The sequence below is a fragment of the Rhineura floridana genome, chromosome 3 (assembly GCF_030035675.1).
Source record: "Rhineura floridana isolate rRhiFlo1 chromosome 3, rRhiFlo1.hap2, whole genome shotgun sequence".
Taxonomy (NCBI): domain Eukaryota; kingdom Metazoa; phylum Chordata; class Lepidosauria; order Squamata; family Rhineuridae; genus Rhineura; species Rhineura floridana.
The window spans coordinates 119,146,585-119,167,398 of NC_084482.1; the positions used below are offsets into that span (position 1 = coordinate 119,146,585).

Consider the following 20,814-nt stretch of genomic DNA (forward strand, 5'->3'; position numbering starts at 1 on the left):
AAATGGCATCATTAAGGGAAAGAGAGCAGCACAGGGGGAGGATTGCCCTTATGTAACATCTTCTAAGGGCCAAACATAGTGATAAGAGACTAGGTTAAAAGAAAGTTCCTCCTAAATCTGGAGCATTCTTATGCTGCCCATGATTACTAAATGCACATATTTTGAAACCAGGGTAAACCACCCCAACAGAAGAAGTTATGTGAAAAAGGAGTCCAATCAGTTTATATTATTGTATGTTCTCAATAAAAGGAGATTAAACAAATTCAAGGTGCAGAAAAAGGGCACTCCAAAATGATCATGGGGCTGCAGCAGCTCCCTTATGTGGAAAAGTGAAAACATTGGAGCTTTGTTTAGTTTAGGAAGAAGGTGAGTAAAGGGGACATGTTAGAGGTGTATAAAATTACACATGGTGTGGAGTGAGTGGACAGCGAGTTTTTCTCCCTGTCTCTGGGGGTATTCCAGTGAAGGACCTGGGGGTCATCCAATGAAGCTGAGGGGTAGAAGTTTCAGCACTGACAAAAGGAAGCACTTCTTCACATAGTGCATAGGTTAAAGTGTAGAATTGGTTGCCACAGGATGCATTGATGACCACCAGCTTGGCTTTAAAATGGCTACTAGTCATGATGTCTATGTACTATCTCCAGTACACCGCTGAACTAGTTGCTGGGAATACAAGTGAGGAGAATGCTCTTGCGCTCATGTCCTGCTTATGGGCATCTGGCTGGCCACCATGAGAACAGAATACTGGATGAGATAGGTCTTTGGTCTGAACCAGCAGGGCTCTTCTTGTGTTCTCATGATACATTTTCCTCAATTCAATACATTACGTGAAGAGGAATGGATGGATGTGCACCCTTCCCAACCTTCCAATGTATCTGCCCTGTTGCTGACGTGAAACACCTGGGTACATTTATTCACATTGATTCTAAGAAGGCTACTTTGGAACCTTACCCCCTAAGAGAAATTATTGTGCCTTTACCACACAGGCAGCTGGATATGCTGGAAGACCAGAGAACCAATAATTAAGAATGATGTAAATCGGGGGTTCCAAGTTTGTGGTCTGCATACCAGTGATCCATGAGCTTCATTCAGGTAGCCTGTGGCATGTCTGTGAAGAACACTTACAATTTGAATTCTGTAAAATAATATGAAATTCAAATGGTAATACAATAAAATACAAGATAAGAAATAAAAGAAACAATACATATACAGTTAAAAATCATACAGCATCTAGCACTCTGCATTACAATTGCTACAATAGGCAGAAAAAAATAATGGAGGATAAGTTTTTAGAAAGACTGGTTTAGATCTCCATCTTGCATAACAGAACCAAAATGAACCCTCAAGCCAATAAGTGGCTTAGCTTCCCTCTTTCTTAAGTTTGAGGGCACATCAAGCATTTTTTTGATGTAATGCACTGATATGCCACTTCTGAGCAAAAATAGTAAAGTCAGAAGATTTATAGTGCTCTCTTTAAATTCACCTATTGTTCCATTTAATGACCCTCTGTGGCGCAGAGTGGTAAGCGGCGGTAACGCAGCCGAAGCTCTGCTCACGGCCGGAGTTCGATTCCAATGGAAGGAGGAAGTTGAATCTCCGGTAAAAGGGGTCGAGGTCCACTCAGCCTTCCATCCATCCGTGGTCGGTAAAATGAGTACCCGGCATATGCTGGGGGGTAAAGAAAGGCCGGGGAAGGAACTGGCAATCCCACCCCATATATACAGTCTGCCTAGTAAATGTCGCAAGACGTCACCCTAAGAGTCAGAAACGACTCGCACTATAAGTGCGGGGACACCTTTACCTTTTTTATTGATCCTTTTGCTTTTCCTATTCCTCACCTATCTCTGAAATGTTGTTACTTTTGCCCTTTCATCTAGTATTTCTCTCCACATGCAGTCTTTAAATTTAGATTAGTAGTTCCTTGGGGCAACAACGTGCCCTGAGCTTATGTTATTCTGGACAGTATTATGAATACTAATGCTGCTATATGAATCATGGAATCATAGAAATGAAGGGAGTCCTGTAGGTCATCTAATCCAGCCATTTGCTCAGTGCAGGAAACCCAGAGCTAGAGCATCTCCAAGAGATGGTTGTCTCATCTCCAGGTGAGGACCTCCAGGATCTTTTAGACAAATTATTTGCAAGACAAATTTGTTGACTGGTTTATCATACCTACGCTTGACCTGTGATTTCTGACATTGTGGGTGCATTCTTTGGGGCAAGCGTAGTGTAGTGGTCAGAGTGCTGGACTAGGACCTAGGAGACCAGGGTTTAAATCCCCACTCTGCCATGAAGCTTGCTGGGTGACCTTGGGCCAGTCACAGCCTCCCAGCCTAACCTACCTCACAGGATTGTTGTGAGGATAAAATGGAGAGGGAGGAGAACCATATGTGCCACCTTGAGCTCCTTGGAGGAAAGATGGGATATAAATGTAGCAAATAAATAAATAATAATGAGCAACCCGGTGATCCACACTGATAACAATAGGAAAATATACTTGATAGCTTTTCCATCTCCTACACAATGGACTTTTAAAAAGATTATCTGGATTGTGGCAAAATCCACAGCATTGGCAAACTAAATTGTTATTACAAGGCAGATGCACTCTTTTTAGCAAAGGGACATTGCAAACAGTAGATGACCCTTCGTTCCCTGAAGCATTTCCGCCCCAAAGGCCAAGTGTAGTGTTTATTTTGCTACAAAGCTATGCCAGTTTCAGAAAAACTTCTTTTGTGTTCTTAATGCAGAAGGTTTCTTCTGCATTTGCTCCTAAGTGAATGTGTGGGTTGTTTCTGGTATGCTTTAAACCTTCATGCATTTTTAATGATTTAAAAGGCAGGGGAAAAATTTCTCTCATTTGCTTTCCCCCCTCCCTTTAAAAGAAGAAAACAAAATAAATTAAATGACTTAATACACATCAAGTGGAATTGTTGGTTTGTGGTGACGGTTTTATAATTCCAGGTTGGAGAGTCCTCCCCTCCATTTAATTATGCACAATAACCCTTGTGGGCTGTAATGTAATAACCAAAAGCAGGCACCAATCTTGGCATGAGCTGGCTTGTTATTGGAAGGGGAACCAGGATTGCACTTCATGTTTGAAATGAAATATTTGCAACTGATGTGGAGATTGTATTTTCTTTCTTTTTTTTAGGATAACACAGAAAACTTCATTTGAAAAATGCTGAACTTTAATTAACTTCCTTTGTAGAAAAATGGTAGGATTTTTGACAAAGAATAAAATGTAATGGTCAACAACTGGTCACATTTTCTTGTACATAGCAATGACATTGAGTACTGCTTTATCCTATCCACTTGTTGCCACCTCCCTGTCCAGCACCACAGCTGGTACAAGAACACACTCTATTTATTTCTATAAGCTGTCAGGAGACGTTCCTTGTTCAAAGTCCCATAATAGCCACAGTAATAACTTGATCAATCTGTTGACTGACCTGAAGTCCTCCATCGTGTCTTACTTTCTCAAGGGTAAAAGTGATTACTTGATGAAAGGTTGCTTGTCATGCATATTGACTTATTACTTAGATAATAATATCCCTTAGATGTCAGACTTTGGATCAGCTGCCATTATTGTCTTGATGTTGGAATGACATGAGGAGGTCATGTTGTCAGCGGTCCCTTAAATCTGGAATAATACCCACTCTGAAAAGGCATGGGGAACTATCTAGTGTCAGATTTAGTGTAAAGGCCCAGTGGCCACAATTCTGGAGTAATCATGCAGTTATGAAAAATCTGAAGACTTTTATTCCTATAGAACTCTCTGTGTGTTTAAAATAAGCCATAGGAAAATTATTAAATATTGGCAAATTGAAAAATGGGATATCAATACCCAGTGAAAATTCTGAATATGTTCCAAATCATGCTGCAATTGTTTATATATTATTTACATAATTTATATCCAGCATCTTCAACATGAAATTAATGTTTCCAGAGCAGCTAACACAGTAATAAAAAAAATCAAAGTATAATAAAAAGTAGAAAATAATAAAGTTAAGCTTAGCAACTAACCCACTATACGAAAACAGCAACAATAAATTCAAATGGACAGTAAAACCAAAGCAGTTCTAAGTTAAAAACATTGGAGTTAGCAGTTTTTAAAAGCCTGGGGAAACAGAGGATGTTTTTGCCTGATGCCAGACAGATTTCCCTGGGGAAAGCATTCTAAAGGTGAGGAGCCAGGACTGAAAAGACACTCTCTCCAGTTTATCCTGCCACACTTCAGCTGGCCGGGGACACAGAGAAAGATCTCAGTGCCAATCTTAGTGAATGGGCAGATAGATGATTGAGAAGATAGTCCAACAGCTATTTGGATTGTAAAGCAGGTAGGGTTTTAAAGATTCAGAGTAGCACTCCAAGTTCAGAAAGTTACTGGGAACCAATTGTTTCAATACATGTTCTCTTTGCCCAGTACCCGTTAGCAGGCTAGTCCAAGCGTTTTGGGCTAGCTGTAGTTTCTGAGCTGTCTTCAATGGCAGCTCTATATAAAGCAGGGCATGGATAACTGTGACCATACTATCTGTCCAGGAGAAGGTGCCTCAACTGACAGAATTCCCTTTGTGCCATTGAGGCTTGAGCCTTGATACAGATTAATCTAATAGCACTTTCAGTCTGCACACCAGATCCGGGTACCTCCTCAGAGGGAGACTCGGAAGGTGATGACAAGGGCGAGGGCCTTTTCAGTTGTGGCTGTCCATCTGAGAAATGCACACCCAGGTGATATCCACCTGGCACCTTCACTGACATCTTTTCAGTGTCAAGTAAAGACTTACCTTTTGCCCCAGGCTTTTCATGGACTGAACTGATTTTATTTTGCTGTTAGTGTACTGGCAACGCTTCTTGTGGCTAATAAGGGTGTGGGTGTGGATGTGGGTGTGTGGGTATGTGTGGATTGTAGGTGTTTGTATGAGAATGATGATATTTTATATGAATTTTAATAATATAATGTATTTATGTTTATGTTTTTAAATGTAAGTCACTTGGAGACCTGGGTGATGGAATCGCTGGGCATCCCTGGAGCTCTAAGGGGTACATCATTGACTTGCTCAATTCTGCTACTACCACCTGTCACTCACCTCACCCATGGCTAGACCACTGTACATATTTTAGTGGTGGATGGCAGTGCCACTTATGAACAAAAACAAAATTTATCTCTGATCTGCAGTGACCGACCACTGTGTTAGATTACCCAGAATCAACTGCCTGACTTGATGGCATTGTATGTTGGGTAATTTAACATGGTGGGACATCACAGAAAATCAGAGCTGAGTACTGACTCATCTCCTATTCAGAAGTACAACTCCTGACCATCACTAAAACATTTACAGTGGCCCAGCAAGAGGTGAGGTGAGAGACTATAAAAGCACAACAGCAGCAGCAGAGGTATGGCATCATGGTGGCTAGCAGAAGCACTGGAAAGAGGCCCAGTTTCCGTCAGGCTGGGGCCCAATGGTGGCACCATGCTGAGGGTCCCCTGAAGCTTGGCCCTTCACCTGAATTAGCTGGGAAAGACAGACAGAGCTGGAAATTATCAGCAAACTGCAAGTGTCAGCAGTTTTATTGGCATGAAAATACTGAATATTTAAAAGGTAAAATAGAAGATATTTCTTGGAGTTGGTATAGCATAGTGACATAAGAATGTGAGCTGAAAGCCAGGAAACCCCTGGATCGAATCTCACTTCAACAATGAACTTACTAGGTGGCCTTTGGCAAGCTACTGCTTCTCAGACTCAGACTCTTCCTCCCCCACACACATCTGCAATATATGGAGAATAATACTGTACTATCTTTCAGAACTGTTATGGGATGTGTATGTGAAGAGATTTGAACACTCACAATGTACCTTTACATGCTTAGTAATCTTATTCTTGAACTCAGCCCTGGGGAGGGAAATGGGGGCACCGCCCCCCTGAGCTGTGCTTTGTCCTCCTGAGATTTTTTTTTGGGGGGGGGGGAATCTGTGACATGACAAACAAGGACAACCTCCATTTAAAGAATGATAGTGTGTTTTAAGAACAGGAGTAATTTAAGAATAGGAGCCTCTAGAAAATTCAGTAAGGCAGGGTGAGTGTACAACAAAAGCCTCATCTGGAAGAGCCTCCCATGACACTTGAAGAGTTAAATACCGGAACTTTGTATTATGGGCTAGAGTGACACTCCATCCCTTGGCCTTTCCTTAGCTCTAATTTTCAGTTTCAGTTTCAGTTGTGTTCTTTATCCAGCCAAACAATAAAGAAGCATACTTGTTTGCCTCAAGTAAGAAGTAAGAGTTTGTTTATTCTTCAGTTATTATGATGAGTAGAGCAGGACTGGGTGCTTATTGCTAAAGGGTGAAATAAGGAGATAATTTAAAGTGATCTGAAAAAAATGGCTACCCTAAGTTACCCTTTACTTTTTTAAAGCACTCACTATACTCACAAGTCATAGTGGCTATTTTTTCTTCTTTTTCTTGAGTACTTGATGGCAAAGGATGGAAACAACCCTAGAGGAATAGAAATATTGCTATGTAAACTACAGTTAGCTAGCTGGATGGTTACCTAGGCTATAACTCAGGTCTAACTCCTGATTTTCTCAATATGTGCAGAGACCTTTTTGGGATTTCTAGGAAGAAAAATCAACCCAGCAACCAGTAAAAAAAAGTCAAATTGTTTTTCACAATTACTTTCCAATTGCTTAGTTAGTTGTTTATATAGCAGCCAGTTAAACAAAATCTAAAGTTCAGGAACAAGACTAAAAGGACGGCCTCTCAAGGAGGAGTTAACAAACACACCCTAAAGTGTTTATTTTCTCTCTGTCCTTCCCTAAACTTGTAGTATGGACAAGTTTGTTTTTCAGGTGGAATCTAAAACTGAGATACCTAATGCAGCATCAGAGCCAAGCTCAGCAGCTCTCTGTCTTTACCAAAGTAGTTCAGTTCATGAAGAATCAGAACACAGGGACAGACCACAGGAGAAAGAGGATGTAGCTATAGGCAAAGTCAAGCTTTTGAGTCTGGTATTCTTGGGGATCTCTCAGAAAAGGGTGAGACAATTCAACAGATTAAACTTAACTCATGTAAGTTAACACACTCTCTAGGAGGAGGAGGAGTGAGGGGAAGGTGACTCCCCTTCCTTTCCCCTAGCTTGGCCCTCATGGCCTCTTCACCGGGGGGGGTTGTTTGGTGCTGTGCACCTCTCCACTACAGCTGCCTCACCTAGAATTGTGGCTGCCTCACCCAGCAAGGAAGAGTGGCTACAGATCTGCTTGAGCTACCTGCCTCATATATGTGCTGAGGCAGCCAAAGGATGCTTACAGGATCAGGATGCTGAAATCATGATATTTCTATAATTTGAACCTTAACAACCTTGACAAAGTTGAGTTATACAGTTCTCCTGACTCCACTATCTGATTTACATTAGAGATAACTTCAAGACACTACATGCTTGGGTCAGCATAAATAGCTTCACAACTTATAGTGTACCCCAGATTCCCATTATGCACTATACATGCATTTTTGTGAACCAAGAGAATCCATTTCAGCTTTTCAGGCCATAAAGGCCAAACACAGCAATGAGAGAGATTTAAGCTAAATCAACATATTATTGATTGTGACTTGGAATTCTTTGTCTTGATTCAGTGACTTCCACTTGCCCATCTGCTGTCTGCTTTTGTCTGCTGCCTCCTTCTCCTTTATCCATGTTCTTGCCCTCCAGCTCCTTTTTCCCTCCACTCCATTCTTCAAGACCATCATCCATTTTAAAACAATTGTTTTCTCCACGTCACCCCATCTCACTCTCTACCTCCTCCCTTATCGCCTACACACCCACAGAGCATGAGGGAAGAGCAACACTGCACAGAAGCCCAGTTTGAGACACATGATTTTCATCCACAAATCAGAGGAGCAGAAGACTGCCCCTGCTCCCCCCCCAAGTAATGCCCAAAAGTAATGCTGGAAACATTACAATTACTCCACAAAAGTAATAAAATTACTCCTATTTCTATTACAATCAAAATGTAAAGGAATTATCCACTTGTTCCTCAAAAAAGTAATGAATTACTTCGAAGCTCTGGATGTATTATTCAGAAGATCAAGGGTTTATTGAATGACATCAGTCCTTTTTAAACCATGGTAAATTGGTGTACAACACCTCCATGTGTTATAATTATTTTTTCAAACGTAAAGGTAGGGGCATTAAAAGCGGCAGAGAAAAAGTTTTCTTGCCCACTAACATGGGTTCTGTTTTAGAATTTTAGAATTTCTTCATAGTTCCGGTGAGTGCAGGGTCAAGTTTACCATTATTGTTGAGAGGTGGTTGAGGGTGCTATGCTTTTCTTTCTTTTAAGCATTTTGCCAATGTGCTTTTACTTAAAAAAAAAAGCTTTCCGTACTGATTTCTTTAAAAGTAAAAGTCGGCACATAACAGGCAGCCTTTATATGCGTATGGGGGCATCCAGTCAAGATAGCAAGGGAATCCAGAAAAGGTGCAGATTTTTTTTTAAAAAAAGGAAACAAGACTTGCAAAACTCTGACCACTTGAAAGTTAGGCAAATGCAACTAAAACGCCACACCAGATCCATGAGAATTTCACAAATATGTTCTTTACCCTTTGAGAATTTTCAAATGCAATTTCTTTTGTCTTTAATTCATAGAATATTCTCAAGAAAAAAATGTAGAAGAAATGTTCTGCACAGCACTAAATTTGAGTAAAGGACTGGGGGCTCATTTTATCTATCCTTTCCACCTATGCCAAGTCTTTTCAGAGATGCCATCATAGTATCTAGTATAGTTATGTAATATTAATCTTGGTCCACAGTCTTCCATCCCTACTTCCTGTTCTTTCCAGTCACCCATATTACTAGACTGAATGACTGCTAATGTGCCTGCATAAACATTTGAACAATTCACATCCATGCTGCATTCTTTTTGTTTTATCCTGGCACCTTGAGGGTTTTCCCCTCCTGGGATCTATGCTTTTTGGCGCTTCCCTGTTGTTTTCATCTGCTAATGGACTCTTCGAGTAGGATGGTCAGAATTTGCTCGTGCTCATTTCAATAAAATGAAGCTGTGTTGTGGCAGTTATTTCCCTGTAGGGGAAACTTTTGGCCACTTTTGGATAGTCAGGTCTGTTATTTATTTATTTTAAACAGTTTGTGCTATGCCTTTCTTTGTTGCTTAGAATCAAGCAACAACAAACCCCGCAATGAAATAGCATTAATCTAGAGTTTCTTGTAAATGTTTTGTAGCAATCCCCACTGTAAAGTGAACAATTTCAGAAGTCAGCTCCACTTACTCCATTGCTTTCTGCTCACATTATAATGTATGGACATTGTATATTGGCTATGGACTTGGTCTCCCTATTTTCTTTCTATGCTGTCGATGTTGTATTTACTGCTGAAAGCAGTACCAAGATTATCTAGACAGTTAACAAAAATGAGGAGCAGATTAACCAAATCTAGCAACACACATACACACACACGCATGCAATCAGTCCTGTGCCCAGTTTCCCCAGTTACCTTCTCTTTACCTTGTGTGCTGCTATCCTGCCGGTAGCACATATAATTTGCTTCCCGTCATCTCAGGAAACTAAATTCTGAGGCACATTCATTTTTCAGCAGACAGAACAGCAGGCTTGCATTCCTTACCAGCACGTCCTCCTTGTGTGCCATTAGGGAAAAAGAGTGCAAATCAAACAAAATTACTTTTTTCTTTTTACATTGAAATGCCATTCAAGCTGGAACAATGCTGCATTTTAATAAACATGCTGCAGGATATGTCAGCGTGCTGTCGTGACAGGATGAGAAAATAGTATTTTAGGTGGGGTTTTTTTCCTTTTGATAGTTCTTTCGACACACCCATAGTAAATAATGGCAAACTTACCTAACATTTTATGGGGATTTTTCTGCAAGCTGTCACAAAAAAAGTACAATCAGCATCTGTATGTCCCTTCTAGCTTTAGTTGGCTTCTCTGCAAATAAATGTGTGGTTTGGCCTTCTTTCATGCATTGTCACTGTTTTATGAAATAAGGAAGCACTCAGTTCTTTTTGACACAGCTCCTTGGGCATTTAATAGAGCTCTGCTAAATCTGTGTTCATCTGTTGATTATTTGGAGTGATAGAACATATCTTGTGCTGGGGGCAGCTGTCAAAATGTCCCCCAAACTTCTTAATTTTTTTATGTGCTGCTTGCAGCTGTTCATCACTATTGCATCTTCTCACTGCTGCTGCTTCTCCTCCATTATCAGAGTCCCGTCCTGATTGTGTTATCAGGGTTCCCAATTACAGTGGGGATTCTGAGCACCTCCATTGCCATGTTAAGCTTCCATGCATTCACCCAATTAACTGGTTTCCTACTGAGCGCTAAAGGAGAATGGCATTGTACAAGGAAATGCCACACCAACCTGAAGATCAAAGGAAAGTTACTCACATACAAGCCCCTTCTCCCTTTCTCATGACAACTGTCTTTATTTTGGTTGTGCCAGGAAGTATCCTCCCAAAACCATCCCCCTTGTTTTGTAAGGTCTTCAGTACCCAAGTTCAGGTGGGACAGAGCTGCTATGCTAGCTTCCCAGCAAGTGGGTCACTGTTGCTTACTGGAAGGGAGGAGGAGAGGGAAGGCAGCATGGAGATCAGTGTGGTGAAAATGTACTAGCAGAGGCTAATCTGGTACTCCTGATGTTGTGTTTGCACAGCAGCAACCTCTCCGGGAGTGGTGAACCTCAGGCCCAGGGACTTAATGTGTGCCTCTAGTCCTCTCTGTCCATCCTCAGGACTCTCCCTAGGCCACACTCACCCTTCACTGACCTGGCATACTCTTCCTCCAGTGCTTTTGCTTGAGCAGAATGTGTCCTTCAACTGTGATAATGACTCTTGCTTGACTGGATGGAGAATGGAGGGATCTCTCTGTGTACAAACCTTGAACTTTTGTGTGGCTAGAATGTAACTGCCAGTACAAACCAGGGATAGGGAACCTGTGGTCCTCCACATGTTGCTGGACTCCAACTCCCATCAGCCCTGGCCAGCATAGCCAATTGTCAAGGATGATAAAAGTTGTAGTCCAGCAAAATCTGGAGAGCCACACGTTCCCCATTCCTGGTACAAAGTTATGCATAACAATTACTTCACCCACTGGTCTGAAGTCCGCAGAAGGATGCCCATGAGAGAATGCGGCCCTCAAACTGAAAAAAGTTTTCATTCCCCTGCTGTAGACCAGCAGCCTAGGTGTCAAACAGAAGTCTCCCAGCACCACCTTCTTAGAAGGATTGAAACTACCATAAAACAGTTTATTCCATATCCCATGCCAGCCAGGCCAGAAAAATACCACAGTTGATGGTATTAAAAGTTTCAAAGAAGACCAGCAGAACCAACAGAGGAACATACATCCTTCCCAGTTCCCAGTGTTAGACCATCCACCAAGTTGACCAAGACATTTGATTAACTCTGACCTACTTAAATGAGAACTAAAGTGCATGAATCCTAGATCTCAAAACAGTAAATCTGTTCATATATTATATGGAACATTAAGTTAGTGTTAAGTGTTAAGTTTTGCAAAATTCTACCCGTATATAATGTAAGGAGCAGCTTAAATGGAAATATGTGTTCTTATAAGGAAGATATAGCATTTATCTTATCCTTAAGGACAAACTTTCGGAAGGAGCTCAAAAGCAACTAAACATGCTCATTTCAGTATTGTTCATTGTACCTCACCATGCCTGTTGGGTGAGTGGGTGGAACAACCACCTCCACTGCATAACCCAGTGGTAGCAAGCTATGTTCAAATTTGATATGATTAGGCTGTGCCCAGCATAGGTCACATACCTAGTTTAGATGTTGCAGCCTTCAAAAAACTTATAGCTATCATGGATCGCTTTCTGATCCTTAATAGTGGGTCATGTAGAACTGGTTAACACATACTTGTTCATCACTTGATGACTGCAGCATCAAGTGATAATTTGCATCTGTGAATGAGCCATCAGAGATTAATTACTGTCTATACAAATTGACTCAATTTCAACTCAAACATTATTTTTCAATTAGGTTAGTTCACATAATCATCAAGTGATAAAAGATGAGGTGATGTGTATGAATGTGTGAATCTGCGCATAGATACTGAATATCACTTGAGCTGGGAAGAAGTTCTATAAATGGTCCATGGGATAGACACCCCTCCCCAACAGAAAATATTTGGTCCAAATTTTTACTGTTCGAATAAACAGTTTTGTTTTACAGAGCAACAGTCAACATTCCTTGAATATTCAGTGAGTAAGAGGCTTTAAAAAGTCACTGTAAAGAGCATTCATGGTCAGTAAATGAATTTAGTAGTTACACTGTTATATATATTAGCTGGGAAAATAATACGGCTATACCTAAAATAATATATAAAGTTTAACTGACTATTATAGCTCTGAAATCATGTATGTGAATGTTTACTAACAGGCAAAAAAACCCTGTGGTTTAAGAACGTACCAATGGCCAACAGATATTTCTATCAAACTTTAAAAAACAGGGAAATTGAGCAGCTATAGTGAATGTACCAGGAGAGCAGGAGACCTGACCTCCTCTCTGCGATATTGGACTGCCCTACAAATTTGTCAAAAATTTATCTTAGGAGACGTGCACTAAAATGCTGATCAGTTTTCATGAGGACTTTCCCCCTTTTCTGATGCGGAAATGTGGCAAAATGACCCTAAACTGGAAAAATAAATGGAGAGAAACTGAAATTGACAGATTCATCCATTCCTAGTTGATATGAGTCACAATAGATTCCCTAGCATGTTGACAAAAAATGCTTTATGTCCAGATTGTTACCCAGAGACACATAGTTGCGGCCTTACTTTGTATAAGTGTTCAAGGGCAAAACTATTGGCAAAGGAGTGTGGACGACAGCAAGAAAGGCCGACTGCATCAATCCATACTTATTTAAGAAATATAACATCAGGTGTGGAGCAGGTGGTTGTAGTTTAAGAGAAACAGCCTTGTAGGTCAAATTAGGACCCCTGCCCACACCTTCCCACTGCTGCTTTAAGGTGATAAGAGTAAAAGGAATAATTATTTCCTTTTGTGGAGGATAAGACCACAGTGCAGTGGGAGAGCATCTGCTTTGCATGCAGAAGGAGGCAGTTTCAATCCCTGGGATCTCCAGGTAGGGCAGGAAGAGACCTCATCTGAAACCCTCAGGAGCTGTTGCCCTCATAGACAATACTGAGCTGGATGGACCCTGTGATGTCCTTATATGTTAAAACCTGTAAATATGGTAAGTGTGGGTTTATTAAGGGATATATGGTAAGTGAATTGAATGAGAGGGGGGAGAGCATGGGTTGGAAGGCTGGAGAATGCTGGATGATGATTGGCTGAGTGTTTGAATGGCTGAAGGTATAAATGGGAGGATGACAGTTGAGAGGGGGTCGGTTGGTGAGAGTTGTTGGAGAGTAGTTAGTGGAGAGTTATTTGGATGGGTTGGTTGGCAGAGTTCTGAGGGAGGTTTGGATTCTATTAGGCTGATATTTAGACAGTATATATATGACCAGAAACATAAAGAGTGACACTATATGGAACCATATGCTTGTTAAACATTCCTAAAGTAATCTTGTTATTTCCTGGCGTTATCAAATAAATACTTGTATTGGTTTACCAAAAGCCTGATCCTTGGCTGGGAATACACAGACCAGAAGGGAGGGCAGGGTAATCACCAAGGCTGAAGGGAAACTGTATCATATGGTGGCAGCGGTGAAGGGAGATATTGTAACAACGTCAAGTATCCAGAGCAACCCAGGTTTGTATGCTTTATAGACAAAGATACAAGGGGGTTGTGGACAGCAAGGGCACCCAGACACAAAGTAACAAGCTATAGAGAGACTGAGGCAAAGTCTCTAGCAGTATTGTTTACAGGGAGTGACTGGTGGTGCTGCCTAGCAGTGGGATCTTGTGAGATCTGTGCTAGAGCGGAATGAGAAAAAATAAAAACAACGATCCTGACTGGTGGTGTCCTGAGGTGGTGCCTAGTGAAAGGCGGTAGCCACAAGCAGGTGGGAACCTGACAGGGGGAGCCAAAGGTGGGAACGTCACAGATCCATTGCCTGACTCAGTATAATGTAGCTGCTTCTGTTCATATTGTGAGAAGTTTTCAGAATGTCAGCTTTGGCATTACAGTTCCATAAACCACACATGCAGAACGCTCACCACTTTGCCTTTACAACTTGGAAGGCTTGCCTTTAGCTTTCCACCTGAATAGTCAGTAGAATGCCTCTCGCTCGTCTGACAGGTGGTCTGCCTGTCATAGACATTCTCTAGTATTAACGCAGCTTTAATCCTGTCCCAGATGAGTTGCTTTTCTGCAGAAAGTGCAAAGTCCAAGGCATCTCTGTCTAGAGTGCTGGTGCCAGTCTGTGAACAAGTCACAGTGGTGATAAAAAAAAAAAGCACTGGGAAGCTTTCATCATGCTGTCTTACTGTGCAAGTGTTTGCTCATATTTATTTATTTTCCCCCTACTGCTCACGTCACTGATGGTTGGGCTGGAGACCAGATTAACCATGAGCATTAGGTGAGAAGACAATAACAGAGAATTGGGGTTACCATCATTATGCACTCTTTGTTTGGGAGCTCCCAGTATATCTCACCATTTGAACCATACACCCCTCCCTCCAAAAGGTGTAGGCTCTGGGAGTTATGGCCATCTTTATCTATTGGTCAACATGACCCAAGCCCGAAATCTTTTTCTCAGAGCCCCAGTGTCTGACCTAGCCATTGAGACTCAGTTGTGGCTCTCTCTCTGTGTGTGTTTAATTTCACTCTTTTGTTTTGTCAGAGTCCACAAATGGGTGGCTGGCTACTGTCAATGCCCCTGTGGCATTTTGTGGTGCCAGCACTGCAGCTGCTGGGAAGGCCAGGAGGAGGAGGAAGTGATAAGTGACAGAGTACAAAGGAGAAGGAAATGGAGGTTGCTGCTGCCATCCTGGTGGCTGATCCTCTACAGCAAAGCTGGCAGAGCTCCAGTGCAGTGATGGCATATAGAAACAGAGAGCTCAACCTTAAAACTGGATTCGTCATCCTGCAACCCGTATCATGCAGTAAATGAATGAAAGACTAAATGTTGGAAAGTCTGCTTTCATACCAGATTTTATTTGTGTGTGGTGTGTTTGTGTTTTGGGGTTTTATCCAGAGAATGTTTGTTATTGGGCAGTATACAAACATTGACTACAAACAAACAAATCCTGTTCAGATCTGAAACTTTGAAATGTGCATGGCTTTGGGCAAGTCACTATTTACTAGTGGAGGTTAAACCACTGTCTTCATTTTTTGGAAGATGTTTGAGTACAAAGGCAAGAAAGTAATAACTAAAGTGGGATAGTTGGCTTGGCTCTGGATTGGACAAGCCAACTTTCTTGGAAAGACCTTGACTTTATCCTGAGAATTCTTCACGAACACTCAGGAAAATAGATCTCCTTATGAGGTGAGCCAGAGGGAACTGGCCCAATAAAGAGTTTTGAGCAATTGCGATGCACTATTTAATGCTTAGTATTCTTAAGATGTATTTTCCTGCTTCAAGACATTAACTTGAAGCACTTGGAATATTCTAAAACACTATTTACGTGCAAGAGGTACTTGGTGATAAGTAAGTATGAGTCATGGTTTACTCCCATATAATCTCCCATAATAGAAGGACATTTCTCTTACAGTTGGATAAATAATGTGTCATCATGATCAAAATACTGTGGCATTTTGTCACCTGATTTTCATATTTGCTGAAGAAACTCACCTGATCACAGATGAGGCCCTGATCCATGACATACCCAGAGTTTGCCTAATGTTGAATATCACTAATTGTGATTATGGTAGTGTTAGTCATGATAATTGTGCATGGATAATACCCAGTGAAGGAGAGCTGAAGTATCTATCTTTGAGACATAACCACACCAATGCATTCTTCTGTCCAGCATTTTTCATAATAATGAAACCCCATCCCCACCCCAAGAACAAAAACCTAGACTTCTCAATATCGGAAAGAACATGAATTCTTTTCATGATGCTCAGATGTGCTGTTAAAATGTTTTGTGCTGTCATTTTGGTACTAGGATGCAGATATAGTGGTCAATGTCAGATAGGTGCTCAGGATGGCCAGATGCAAAGAAGGCTGAAGACGATGCTGAAGAGAGGCTTACTGCAGCTCTGTTCATGCAACACACTCCCTCCAATACAATGCTGGGTGTAGTTGTTGTTTTACAAAAAAATAAAACCTTAATTGCATAAGGCAGTATGTGTAAATGTTACCTCCTCTTGATCTTCTTTGTTTCTCTTGAAATGGGCAAGAATGGTGAATATACTAGTATTGGACCAAGGAGGATCCAAGGGGGATGAGCTAGAGTGTTTATGTGTATATGCTCATAAGGAGTAAGTAGTGCTTCCTGCTCCAGCATCTTATTAAATATTGGATGAGAGCCTCACTTGTGACCAGATAGCTTTCTTCAGTAAATATGAAAATCAGGTGTTAGTTCTGGACTCCTGACAAAATGCTGCATTGGCTTTATGAGGACTGGCTGTGCCTGATTTCACACTGTTTATCCAACGGTGAGAGAAGTGTCTTTCAGTTATGGGAGATTATTTTCTGCTCTATGCAAAAGTGGCTGGCTTTGCTGCACACATGGAAGTTTTAATCATTACTCTCAAGCAGCCCTGGGAGAGTTTTTTCCCCCCTGAACATGGAAACAAGGTCTACATTACTCGTTAAGTGGGTCAAATTTCAAGAAAGTCAGGAAAACATCTTGAAAACAGCAAAAATGTAATTTACAAAGAAAACAATCCAAGCATTACTGCCAAAGAGTTTTCCAACAGGAAGGAAGAAAGAATTTCATTTTTTTCCCCACACACAGAATGAATGTACTGTACATTTAATTTGCGGTTTTGGGAGCACAGGAAACATCCTCTGGCCCGGCAGTGTTTAATGAAATGAAGCCAGTGTGTGATGTAGAGAAATGTCTCACCTTTGTTATAATTCTTGATGGTCCTTGCAGATTACATTTATTTCCAATTCTAATAAGTGCATGGCCGAATGTTTTGCTTCGCCACTCCCTCATTTACCTCAAGGTAGCATAGAATTAAACCTTAGTGCTGGCAAGATGGACTTCAATAATAAAAAATACTGAATGGGTAAGTCTCAACTTCAAAGCAGGAGTGGGGAATGTCAGGCCTGGCAGCTACATGTGGCCCTCCAGGCCTCTCTATCTGGCCCTTGGGATTCTCCCCAGGCCATTCCCAGCTCTGCTCTGTGCCCTGCCTGAATGCTTTTGCTTGCTTGGAATGGGTCATTGAACTGTGATAATGCTCTTACTTACCTAGATGTAGGATGGAGAGATGTGTGTAGAAAGTATCCGTATGTCGAAATCTTCAACTGTTGTGTGGCTGGTGTTAGTACGAGTTGGTTGAGTGGTGAAGGCGGGGAGGCATTATATACCTGGCTTCCGGACCCTGAGTGTCATTGCCACTTACTGAGAGGGAGGGGGAGGCAAGGGGGGCAGCAGTCATGCAATGGCAGGAGCGTCAGATTGCCTCTGCTGCTGCATCTGCACCACATCTCATTCCTCACTTCTCCCTTTCAGTAAGTGGCAATGACACTCGGCGTCTCGAAGCCAGATATGCAACCTGCCTTTGCTGCCTCACTAACTGCTACTGGCTAGCAAGTAGCCCATTGTAGACTAAGAGTCACATCTGTTGCTCTGGTCACTTTTACCTCTGGCCCCAAACACCACTAGCATGTGACCCCTGAAAGATTGCTGAAGAGGAAATGCGGCCCTTGGGCAGAAAAATATAATCCACCCCTGCTTTAAAATACCTTTTTAACTGTGGAAGATTATTCCTAAAAATATAATAGTGTTTTAAAATAAATAAATACAATTTTATAATCAAATACATAAAAACTAGCATTGCATGTTTAGTGGAATAATTTGATATCACACATCTTAACCTCAATCTGTACTTTTAAGGACATGGTGCCATCACCTGGCTGAAGCTCAGTAGGTCTAGGTCATTGTCAGTGCCTGGGTGGGAGACCACTTAGAAGCTCAGTGTATGTTGTCTTCAGTTCTATAACAAAAGGAAGGAAAGATAGAAATGCCATATAATAAGTCACTCTTTTGATTTTATAAAAGCAAGGAGAGTTTGTGGGCTTATTCAGGGCTCTCCAGGGAGCTTATGATGGCACCATAACCCTATACATAATCTACCCAGAAGTAAGTCCCAGACTGTTCAATGAAGATTACAGCCTGGGATACAAGATTCAAATCTGTGCATAAGATCAAAGTTAGACTTCCCTTTCCCCCATTCTTGTTCCTTTTTAATAATTGAGTTAACATCCAAACTATCAAACTGGAATATTATTGGACGTCAGCAAAGTAACACAGAGGTTGCAGTTTACAACAAACCATTTTCTTCAAGTGTACAAAGCCATGTCTAAGTGGGAGCTCAGGATGGCACATTCTTCCACATGGACAGAGAACAAAGAAGAGAGGTGGTCTGAGAAAAAGGAGGAAGAGAGGCTCAAAACAAACAAGCAAGTTACAAGAGAGTCAGTGAGAGGAACACAAGGATTACTTTTTCTGCCTATCACCATGCCCCCTCCCCCACTAGTTCAAGTAACAAACTATAAGGGTTGTTGTCTCCCATTCCAACAAATAACTGATGCCCTTCCAAAAAAGAAATTGCCCTTCGTTAATATTCCTCTTTCAACAAGCCTTTTAAGTAGAGACCTTATCCCAGTCGTCTGTGTTGGAATTGCTTTTTAAGATGTTTTTAAAGCTTTCTTTAAAAAATATGTTTTTAAAGCTTTTTTAAAAATGTTTTTACAGATGTTTTGTTTTAATATGTTTTTAAGGATGTTTTTATGATGTTTTAGAGTGCTTTTAGTGCTTTTGTTTGCCACCCTGGGCTGTAATCGGGAGGAAGGGTGGGACATAAATCTAATAAATAAATAAATAAATAAAATATAGGCTCTATTATCTCCCAGTAGTCTATGGTGTGAGTAATTGTTTTGGTTATTTAACCCCCCAACTATGCAGCAACAATCTGCTCATGTATTGTTGTACATGCAATATATGTCAACAGTTGTCCACTAAGCAGATAGACACCAGTGACAGTGTTGATCACTTACGGTAAGGTGATGTATTTGGTGACTGGCTCTAAAAAAGTCATGACAGTGACCATTTGGTCAGAACTATCTTTGGATCTATATCCCAGCCTGGAGATTGAAGTTGCAGTCCTAACCATGCCCACTCAGAAATAAGTCCCTTTGGATTCAGTGAAGCTTCCTCCCAGGTAAATGGGATTAGGATTGCAACCTCAGTCTACAGGTCAAGATGCTAGATGCTTTAGTTGAGGTCCATCACTCAGCACTAGCCTGTTTATATGCTACCCAATCCAAAAGTGTATACCAGTCAGCTAGCAAGTTTTCTGCACTCTCAGTGTATCAGGGTATACAGGTGCTGTTATAAATCTCACACTTTTTTCAAAAAAATCTAAAATCTAAGAAAATGGCACACTACATTCAGAGTCCCAACTTTGCGCCCTGCCGATGCAGAGTACTGCCATGTTTGTGGATATCTTGTTGTGAATGTATTACCACTGTGAATGTGCAAGCAAGTATAGAAGAAATGTGAGATGCCGGAAGCATTTAGTGCCAGAAGAAGTTCACAGAAATAAGTAAGTAGTGGGAAAGAGGTTGATTGACAGCTGAAAGCAGGCAGGAGTTATCTTACCAAATACGGAAATACCTACAAATGCAAATAATCATTACAATCCCAGAGGAGCTATGTGACACTGAAGAACAGATCACAACATTAACTGGGAAGCATAGTCATTATTCCTTAGACCAGGATTCTCCAACATGGTGCCCTCCATATGTTTTTGAGCTACAACTCCCCAAATCCCTGACTGTTGGCCATGCTCACTGGTGTTGATGGGCACTGGAGTTTAACAACTTCCGCAGGACCCAACCCCCTCTAGGATGCACACCTTAATGTGGAGAGGGGGTTTGAGAGTGTCAAAGAAGCTGAGAGCAATGCCGTTCAGGAGTCTAGATGAGAGGCTAGACACATAGCAGGGGCACCGGAGGTGGAATGGTCAATGCTGAGACACCAGACTAGGATGCATCCACACTCAGAGGAAGGCAAAGGTAAATCACCTCTGAACACCTTTTCCCATGCAAACCCTATGAATAGACTATCCAAAATGCAACACAAGATAGTGCTGGAAGATGAGGCCCCCAGGTCAGATGGTACTCAGCAGGCTACTGAAGAATAACAGACAAGTACGAGTAGCGCTGTGACTAATGACGTCACTGGGTCAAAGCCGAAAGGAAGCCCGGAGGCTGATGTGCACAGATGTGAAAGGAGAGTCCGGAGTTGTACAACGTACACGATAGGACTCCGTAAAGGAAGCCACAGATCTGAACTTACACGATCTGAACAGAGTGGTTTATAACAGATGGTATTGGAGGTTGCTGATTCATAGGGCTATCATAACTCATAAGTGACTTGAAGGCACATAACACACACACAGGGCCCAAGATTGGGCCTTCCTAGGCCAACTTCTTCCTTACCGGTACAGTTCTTCCTTACCGGTCACATGCACACACACATAATTAGCAGGCCAACAAATAGGAGTTTGCTCATAGGGTACTATTGGGAAAGTCTGGAAAGGAGGACTGCACTGAGAATAATGTGCATGGTAAAAGGATAATAAACCAACAGTTACACCCTTGGATTGCTCTCCTCAGATACTTGGCCAGTGCGTATTCCTAAACAAGTACTTAATTCCACACTGGTGAAGTCAATGGGAA

At 41.5% G+C, this 20,814-nt stretch overlaps 1 long non-coding RNA gene across 1 annotated transcript; it reads right to left on the minus strand.

The window, feature by feature from the left end:
• Nucleotides 1–933: 933 nt before the first annotated feature.
• Nucleotides 934–9,621, minus strand: LOC133382276 (uncharacterized). Its single transcript, XR_009761888.1, has 3 exons — nt 9,516–9,621; nt 6,430–6,493; nt 934–1,135 (listed from the first exon to the last, which is right to left on the minus strand). It is a non-coding gene; the product is annotated as an uncharacterized LOC133382276 (long non-coding RNA).
• Nucleotides 9,622–20,814: the final 11,193 nt, after the last annotated feature.